This window comes from Phalacrocorax aristotelis, chromosome 27 (genome assembly GCF_949628215.1).
Source record: "Phalacrocorax aristotelis chromosome 27, bGulAri2.1, whole genome shotgun sequence".
Lineage (NCBI taxonomy): Eukaryota > Metazoa > Chordata > Aves > Suliformes > Phalacrocoracidae > Phalacrocorax > Phalacrocorax aristotelis.
The window spans coordinates 2,043,774-2,054,158 of NC_134302.1; positions in this window are offsets into that span (position 1 = coordinate 2,043,774).

Sequence of the window (10,385 nt, forward strand, 5' to 3'; positions counted from 1 at the left end):
CTATATTGGTCCTATCCATATAAGGCTATATTTTTCCAGTCCATATAAGGCTATATTGGTCCGGTCCATATAAGGCTATATTTTTCCGGTCCATATAAGGCTATATTGGTCCGGTCCATATAAGGCTATATTTTTCCGGTCCATATAAGGCTATATTGGTCCTTTCCATATAAGGCTATATTGGTCCGTTCCATATAAGTCTATATTCGTCCAGTCCATATAAGGCTTTATATTGGTCCGGTCCATATAAGGCTATATTGGTCCGGTCCATATAAGGCTATACTTTCCGGTCCATATCAGGCTATATTTTTCAAGTCCATATAAGGCTATATTGGTCCTTTCCATATAAGGCTATATTTTTCCAGTCCATAAAAGGCTATATTGGTTCAGTCCATATAAGGCAATATTTTTCCGATCCATATAAGGCTATATGAGTCCGGTACATATAAGGCTATATTTTTCTAGTCCATATAAGGCTATATTGGTCCTGTCGATATAAGGCTATATTTTTCCAGTCCATATAAGGCTATATGGGTCCTTTCCATATAAGGCTATATTTTTCCTGTCCATATAAGGCTATATTGTTCCGGTCCATATAAGGCTATATTTTTCCGGTCCATATAAGGCTATACTTTTCCGGTCCATATAAGGCTCTATTTTTCCAGGCCATATAAGGCTATATTGGTCCTGTCCATATGAGGTTATATTTTTCCGGTCCATATAAGGCTATATTGGTCCGGTCCATATAAGGCTATATTTTTCCGGTCCATATAAGGCTATATTGGTCCTTTCCATATAAGGCTATATTTTTCCAGTCCATATAAGGCTATATTGGTCCGGTCCATATAAGGCAGTATTTTTCCGATCCATATAAGGCTATATGAGTCCGGTCCATATCAGCCTATATTTTTCCAGTCCATATAAGGCTATATTAGTCCGGTCCATATAAGGCTATATTTTTCGGGTCCATATAAGGCTATATTTTTCCGATCCATATAAGGCTATATTTTTCAAGTCCATATAAGGCTATATTGGTCCGGTCCATATAAGGCTATATTTTTCCGGTCCATATAAGGCTATATTGGTCCGGTCCATATAAGGCTATATTGGTCCTGTCCATATAAGGCTATATTTTTGCAGTCCATATAAGGCTATATTAGTCCTGTCCATATAAGGCTATATTTTTCCAGTCCATATAAGGCTATATTGGTCCTTTCCATATAAGGCTATATTTTTCCAGTCCATATAAGTCTATATTGGTCCGGTCCATATAAGGCTATATTTTTCCGGTCCACAGAAGGCTATATTTTTCCGGTCCATATAAGGCTATATTGGTCCGGTCCATATAAGGCTATATTTTTTCCGGTACATATAAGGCTATATTGGTCCTTTCCTTATAAGGTTATATTTTTCCGGTCCATATAAGGCTATATTGGTCCGGTCCATATAAGGCTTTATTTTGCCAGTCCATATAAGGCTATATTGGTCCTTTCCCTATAAGGCTATATTTTTCCGGTCCATATAAGGCTATATTGGTCCTGTCCATATAACGCTATATTTTTACGGTCCATATAAGGCTATATTGGTCCTGTCCATATAAGGCTATATTGGTCCGGTCCATATAAGGCTATATTCATCCTATCCGTATAAGGCTATATTGGTCCTATCCATATAAGGCTATATTTTTCCGGTCCATATAAGGCCATATTGTTCCTTTCCATATAAGGCTATATTGGTCCGTTCCATATAAGTCTATATTCGTCCAGTCCATATAAGGCTATATTTTTCCCGTCCATATAAGGCTATATTTTTCCGGTTCATATAAGGCTATATTGGTCCGGTCCATATAAGGCTATATTTTTCCAGTCCATATAAGGCTATATTGGTCCTGTCCATATAAGGCTATATTTTTCCGGTCCATATAAGGCTATATTGGTCCTATCCATATAAGGCTATATTTTTCTAGTCCATATAAGGCTAAATTGGTCCGGTCCATATAAGGCTATATTTTTCCGGTCCATATAAGGCTATATTGGTCCGGTCCATATAAGGCTATATTTTTCAAGTCCATATAAACGTATATTGGTCTGGTCCATATAAGGCTATATTTTTCCGGTCCATATAAGGCTATATTTTTCCGGTCCTTATAAGGCTATACTGGTCCGGTCCATATAAGGCTATATTTTTCCAGTCCATATAAGGCTATATTGGTCCTGTCCATATAAGGCTATATTGGTCCTGTCCATATAAGGCTATATTGGTCCGGTCCATATAAGGCTATATTGGTCCTGTCCATATAAGGCTATATTGGTCCGGTCCATGTAAGTCTATATTTATCCTATTCGTATAAGGCTATATTGGTCCTATCCATATAAGGCTATATTTTTCCGGTCCATGTAAGGCTATATTGGTCCTTTCCATATAAGGCTATATTGGTCCGTTCCATATAACTCTATATTCGTCCAGTCCATATAAGGCTATATTGGTCCGGTCCATATAAGGCTATATTTTTCCAATCCATATAAGGCTATATTGGTCCGGTCCATATCAGGCTATATTTTTCAAGTCCATATAAGGCTATATTGGTCCTTTCCATATAAGGCTATATTTTTCCAGTCCATAAAAGGCTATATTGGTTCAGTCCATATAAGGCAATATTTTTCCGATCCATATAAGGCTATATGAGTCCGGTCCATATCAGGCTATATTTTTCCGGTCCATATAAGGCTATATTGGTCCGGTCCATATAAGGCTATATTTTTCCGGTCCATATAAGGCTATACTTTTCCGGTCCATATAAGGCTATATTTTTCCGGTCCATATAAGGCTATACTTTTCCGGTCCATATAAGGCTCTATTTTTCCGGGCCATATAAGTCTATATTGGTCCTGTCCATATGAGGTTATATTTTTCCGGTCCATATAAGGCTATATTGGTCCGGTCCATATAAGGCTATATTTTTCGGGTCCATATAAGGCTATATTGGTCCGGTCCATATAAGGCTATATTTTTCCAGTCCATATAAGGCTATATTGGTCCAGTCCATATAAGGCAGTATTTTTCCGATCCATATAAGGCTATATGAGTCCGGTCCATATCAGGCTATATTTTTCCAGTCCATATAAGGCTATATTGGTCCTTTCCATATAAGGCTATATTTTTCCAGTCCATATAAGGCTATATTGGTCCAGTCCATATAAGGCAGTATTTTTCCGATCCATATAAGGCTATATGAGTCCGGTCCATATCAAGCTATATTTTTCAAGTCCATATAAGGCTATATTGGTCCTTTCCATATAAGGCTATATTTTTCCAGTCCATATAAGGCTATATTTGTCCAGTCCATATAAGGCAGTATTTTTCCGATCCATATAAGGCTATATGAGTCCTTTCCATATAAGGCTATATTTTTCCAGTCCATATAAGGCTATATTAGTCCGGTCCATATAAGGCTATATTTTTCGGGTCCATATAAGGCTATATTGGTCCGGTCCATATAAGGCTATATTTTTCCGATCCATATAAGGCTATATTTTTCCGGTCCATATAAGGCTATATTGGTCCGGTCCATATAAGGCTATATTTTTCCGGTCCATATAAGGCTATATTGGTCCGGTCCATATAAGGCTATATTGGTCCTGTCCATATAAGGCTATATTTTTCCAGTCCATATAAGGCTGTATTGGTCCGGTCCATATAAGGCTATATTTTTCAAGTCCATATAAGGCTATATTGGTCCGGTCCATATAAGGCTATATTTTTCCGGTCCATATAAGGCTATATTGGTCCGGTCCATATAAGGCTATACTTTCCGGGCCATATAAGGCTATATTGGTCCGGTCCATATAAGGCTATATTTTTGCAGTCCATATAAGGCTATATTGGTCCTTTCCATATAAGGCTATATTTTTCCGGTCCATATAAGGCTATATTGGTCCGGTCCATATAAGGCAGTATTTTTCCAGTCCATATAAGGCTATATTGGTCCGGTCCATATCAGGCTATATTTTTCAAGTCCATATAAGGCTATATTGATCCGGTCCATATAAGGCTATGTTTTTCTGGTCCATATAAGGCTATATTGGTCCAATCCATATAAGGCTATATTTTTCCAGTCCATATAAGGCTATATTTTTCCGATCCATATAAGGCTATATTGGTCCGGTCCATATAAGGCTATATTTTTCCGGTCCATATAAGGCTATATTGGTCCGGTCCATATAAGGCTATATTGGTCCGGCCCATATAAGCCTATATTTTTCCGGTCCATATAAGGCTATATTGGTCCTGTCCATATAAGGTTATATTTTTCCGGTCCATATAAGGCAGTATTTTTCCAGTCCATATAAGGCTATATTTTTCCAGTCCATATAAGTCTATATTGGTCCTTTCCATATAAGGCTATATTTTTCCAGTCCATAGAAGGCTATATTTTTCCGGTCCATATAAGTCTATATTGGTCCGGTCCATATAAGGCAGTATTTTTCCGATCCATATAAGGCTATATTGGTGCGCTCCATATAAGGCTATATTTTCCCATCCATATAAGGCTATATTGGTCCGGTCCATATAAGGCTATATTTTTCCTGTCCATATAAGGCTATATTGGTCCCATCCATATAAGGCTATATTTTTCTGGTCCATATAAGGCTATATTGGTCCGGTCCATATAAGGCTATATTCTTCCGGTTCATATAAGGCTATATTGGTCCGGTCCATATAAGGCTTTATTTTTCAAGTCCATATAAGGGTATATTTTTCCAGTCCATATAAGGCTATATTGGTCCTTTCCATATAAGGCTATATTTTTCAAGTCCATATAAGGCTATATTGGTCCGGTCCATATAAGGCTATATTTTTCCGGTCCATATAAGGCTATATTTTTCCAGTCCATATAAGGCTATATTGGTCCGGTCCATATAAGGCTATATTTTTCCGGTCCATATAAGGCTATATTGGTCCGGTCCATATAAGGCTATATTTTTCCGGTCCATAGAAGGCTATATTGGTCCTTTCCATATAAGGCTATATTTTTCCGGTCCATATAAGTCTATATTGGTCCGGTCCATATAAGGCTATATTTTTCCGGTCCATATAAGGCTATATTGGTCTGGTCCATATAAGGCTATATTTTTACGGTCCATATAAGGCTATATTTTTACGGTCCATATAAGGCTATATTGGTCCGGTCCATATAAGGCTATATTTTTCCGGTCCATATAAGGCTATATTGGTCCGGTCCATATAAGGCTATACTTTCCGGGCCATATAAGGCTATATTGGTCCGGTCCATATGAAGTTATATTTTTCCGGTCCATATAAGGCTATATTGGTCCGGTCCATATAAGGCTATATTTTTGCAGTCCATATAAGGCTATATTGGTCCTGTCCATATAAGGCTATATTTTTCAAGTCCATATAAGGCTATATTGGTCCGGTCCATATAAGGCTATATTTTTCCGGTCCATATAAGGCTATATTTTTCCGGTCCATATAAGGCTATATTGGTCCAATCCATATATGGCTATATTGGTCTGGTCTATATAAGGCTATATCGGTCCTATCCATATAAGGCTATATTTTTCCGGTCCATATAAGGCTATATTGGTCCGGTCCATATAAGGCTATATTTTTCCAATCCATATAAGGCTATATTGGTCTGGTCCATATAAGGCTATCTTTTTCTGGTCCCTATAAGTCTATATTGGTCCGGTCCATATAAGGCTATATTTTTCCAGTCCATATAAGGCTATAATGGTCCTTTCCATATAAGGCTATATTTTTCCAGTCCATATAAGGCTATATTGGTCCGGTCCATATAAGGCTATATTCTTCCGATCCATATAAGGCTATATGGGTCCGGTCCATATCAGGCTATATTTTTCCTGTCCATATAAGGCTATATTGGTCCGGTCCATATAAGGCTATATTTTTCCTGTCCATATAAGGCTATATTGGTCCGGTCCATATAAGGCTATATTTTTCCAGTCCATATAAGGCTATATTGGTCCGGTCCATATAAGGCTATATTTTTCCGGTCCATATAAGGCTATATTGGTCCGGTCCATATAAGGCCATACTTTCCGGGCCATATAAGGCTATATTGGTCCGGTCCATATGAAGTTATATTTTTCCGGTCCATATAAGGCTATATTGGTCCGGTCCATATAAGGCTATATTTTTCAAGTCCATATAAGGCTATATTGGTCCTTTAAATATAAGGCTATATTTTTCCGGTCCATATAAGGCTATATTTTTCCGATCCATATAAGGCTATATGAGTCCGGTCCATATCAGGCTATATTTTTCAAGTCCATATAAGGCTATATTGGTCCTGTCCATATAAGGCTATATTTTTCCGGTCCATATAAGGCTATATTGGTCCGGTCCATATAAGGCTATATTGGTCCTGTCCATATAAGGCTATATTTTTGCAGTCCATATAAGGCTATATTAGTCCTGTCCATATAAGGCTATATTTTTCCAGTCCATATAAGGCTATATTGGTCCTTTCCATATAAGGCTATATTTTTCCAGTCCATATAAGTCTATATTGGTCCGGTCCATATAAGGCTATATTTTTCCGGTCCACAGAAGGCTATATTTTTCCGGTCCATATAAGGCTATATTGGTCCGGTCCATATAAGGCTATATTTTTTCTGGTCCATATAAGGCTATATTGGTCCGGTCCATATAAGGCTATATTTTTCCAGTCCATATAAGGCTATATTGGACCGGTCCATATAAGGCTATATTTTTATGGTCCATATAAGGCTATATTGGTCCGGTCCATATAAGGCTATATTGGTCCGGACTATATAAGGCTATATTGGTCCGGTCCATATAAGGCTATATTTTTCCGGTCCATATGAGGCTATATTGTTCCAGTCCATATAAGGCTATATTTTTCCGGTCCATATAAGGCTATATGGGTCCTTTCCTTATAAGGTTATATTTTTCCGGTCCATATAAGGCTATATTGGTCCGGTCCATATAAGGCTTTATTTTGCCAGTCCATATAAGGCTATATTGGTCCTTTCCCTATAAGGCTATATTTTTCCGGTCCATATAAGGCTATATTGGTCCTGTCCATATAACGCTATATTTTTCCGGTCCATATAAGGCTATATTGGTCCTGTCCATATAAGGCTATATTGGTCCGGTCCATATAAGGCTATATTCATCCTATCCGTATAAGGCTATATTGGTCCTATCCATATAAGGCTATATTTTTCCGGTCCATATAAGGCCATATTGTTCCTTTCCATATAAGGCTATATTGGTCCGTTCCATATAAGTCTATATTCGTCCAGTCCATATAAGGCTATATTTTTCCCGTCCATATAAGGCTATATTTTTCCGGTTCATATAAGGCTATATTGGTCCGGTCCATATAAGGCTATATTTTTCCGGTCCATATAAGGCTATATTGGTCCGGTCCATATCAGGCTATATTTTTCCGGTCCATATAAGGCTATATTGGTCCTATCCATATAAGGCTATATTTTTCTAGTCCATATAAGGCTAAATTGGTCCGGTCCATATAAGGCTATATTTTTCCGGTCCATATAAGGCTATATTGGTCCGGTCCATATAAGGCTATATTTTTCAAGTCCATATAAACGTATATTGGTCTGGTCCATATAAGGCTATATTTTTCCGGTCCATATAAGGCTATATTTTTCCGGTCCTTATAAGGCTATACTGGTCCGGTCCATATAAGGCTATATTTTTCCAGTCCATATAAGGCTATATTGGTCCTGTCCATATAAGGCTATATTGGTCCTGTCCATATAAGGCTATATTGGTCCGGTCCATATAAGGCTATATTGGTCCTGTCCATATAAGGCTATATTGGTCCGGTCCATGTAAGTCTATATTTATCCTATTCGTATAAGGCTATATTGGTCCTATCCATATAAGGCTATATTTTTCCGGTCCATATAAGGCTATATTGGTCCTTTCCATATAAGGCTATATTGGTCCGTTCCATATAACTCTATATTCGTCCAGTCCATATAAGGCTATATTGGTCCGGTCCATATAAGGCTATATTTTTCCAATCCATATAAGGCTATATTGGTCCGGTCCATATCAGGCTATATTTTTCAAGTCCATATAAGGCTATATTGGTCCTTTCCATATAAGGCTATATTTTTCCAGTCCATAAAAGGCTATATTGGTTCAGTCCATATAAGGCAATATTTTTCCGATCCATATAAGGCTATATGAGTCCGGTCCATATCAGGCTATATTTTTCCGGTCCATATAAGGCTATATTGTTCCGGTCCATATAAGGCTATATTTTTCCGGTCCATATAAGGCTATACTTTTCCGGTCCATATAAGGCTATATTTTTCCGGTCCATATAAGGCTATACTTTTCCGGTCCATATAAGGCTCTATTTTTCCGGGCCATATAAGTCTATATTGGTCCTGTCCATATGAGGTTATATTTTTCCGGTCCATATAAGGCTATATTGGTCCGGTCCATATAAGGCTATATTTTTCGGGTCCATATAAGGCTATATTGGTCCGGTCCATATAAGGCTATATTTTTCCAGTCCATATAAGGCTATATTGGTCCAGTCCATATAAGGCAGTATTTTTCCGATCCATATAAGGCTATATGAGTCCGGTCCATATCAGGCTATATTTTTCCAGTCCATATAAGGCTATATTGGTCCTTTCCATATAAGGCTATATTTTTCCAGTCCATATAAGGCTATATTGGTCCAGTCCATATAAGGCAGTATTTTTCCGATCCATATAAGGCTATATGAGTCCGGTCCATATCAAGCTATATTTTTCAAGTCCATATAAGGCTATATTGGTCCTTTCCATATAAGGCTATATTTTTCCAGTCCATATAAGGCTATATTGGTCCAGTCCATATAAGGCAGTATTTTTCCGATCCATATAAGGCTATATGAGTCCGGTCCATATCAGGCTATATTTTTCCAGTCCATATAAGGCTATATTAGTCCGGTCCATATAAGGCTATATTTTTCGGGTCCATATAAGGCTATATTGGTCCGGTCCATATAAGGCTATATTTTTCCGATCCATATAAGGCTATATTTTTCCGGTCCATATAAGGCTATATTGGTCCGGTCCATATAAGGCTATATTTTTCCGGTCCATATAAGGCTATATTGGTCCGGTCCATATAAGGCTATATTGGTCCTGTCCATATAAGGCTATATTTTTCCAGTCCATATAAGGCTGTATTGGTCCGGTCCATATAAGGCTATATTTTTCAAGTCCATATAAGGCTATATTGGTCCGGTCCATATAAGGCTATATTTTTCCGGTCCATATAAGGCTATATTGGTCCGGTCCATATAAGGCTATACTTTCCGGGCCATATAAGGCTATATTGGTCCGGTCCATATAAGGCTATATTTTTGCAGTCCATATAAGGCTATATTGGTCCTTTCCATATAAGGCTATATTTTTCCGGTCCATATAAGGCTATATTGGTCCGGTCCATATAAGGCAGTATTTTTCCAGTCCATATAAGGCTATATTGGTCCGGTCCATATCAGGCTATATTTTTCAAGTCCATATAAGGCTATATTGATCCGGTCCATATAAGGCTATATTTTTCTGGTCCATATAAGGCTATATTGGTCCAATCCATATAAGGCTATATTTTTCCAGTCCATATAAGGCTATATTTTTCCGGTCCATATAAGGCTATATTGGTCCGGTCCATATAAGGCTATATTGGTCCGGCCCATATAAGCCTATATTTTTCCGGTCCATATAAGGCTATATTGGTCCTGTCCATATAAGGTTATATTTTTCCGGTCCATATAAGGCAGTATTTTTCCGGTCCATATAAGGCTATATTTTTCCAGTCCATATAAGGCTATATTGGTCCTTTCCATATAAGGCTATATTTTTCCAGTCCATAGAAGGCTATATTTTTCCGGTCCATATAAGTCTATATTGGTCCGGTCCATATAAGGCAGTATTTTTCCGATCCATATAAGGCTATATTGGTGCGCTCCATATAAGTCTATATTTTCCCATCCATATAAGGCTATATTGGTCCGGTCCATATAAGGCTATATTTTTCCAGTCCATATAAGGCTATATTGGTCCCATCCATATAAGGCTATATTTTTCTGGTCCATATAAGGCTATATTGGTCCGGTCCATATAAGGCTATATTCTTCCGGTTCATATAAGGCTATATTGGTCCGGTCCATATAAGGCTTTATTTTTCAAGTCCATATAAGGGTATATTTTTCCAGTCCATATAAGGCTATATTGGTCCTTTCCATATAAGGCTATATTTTTCAAGTCCATATAAGGCTATATTGGTCCGGTCCATATAAGGCTATATTTTTCTGATCCATATAAGGCTATATTTTTCCA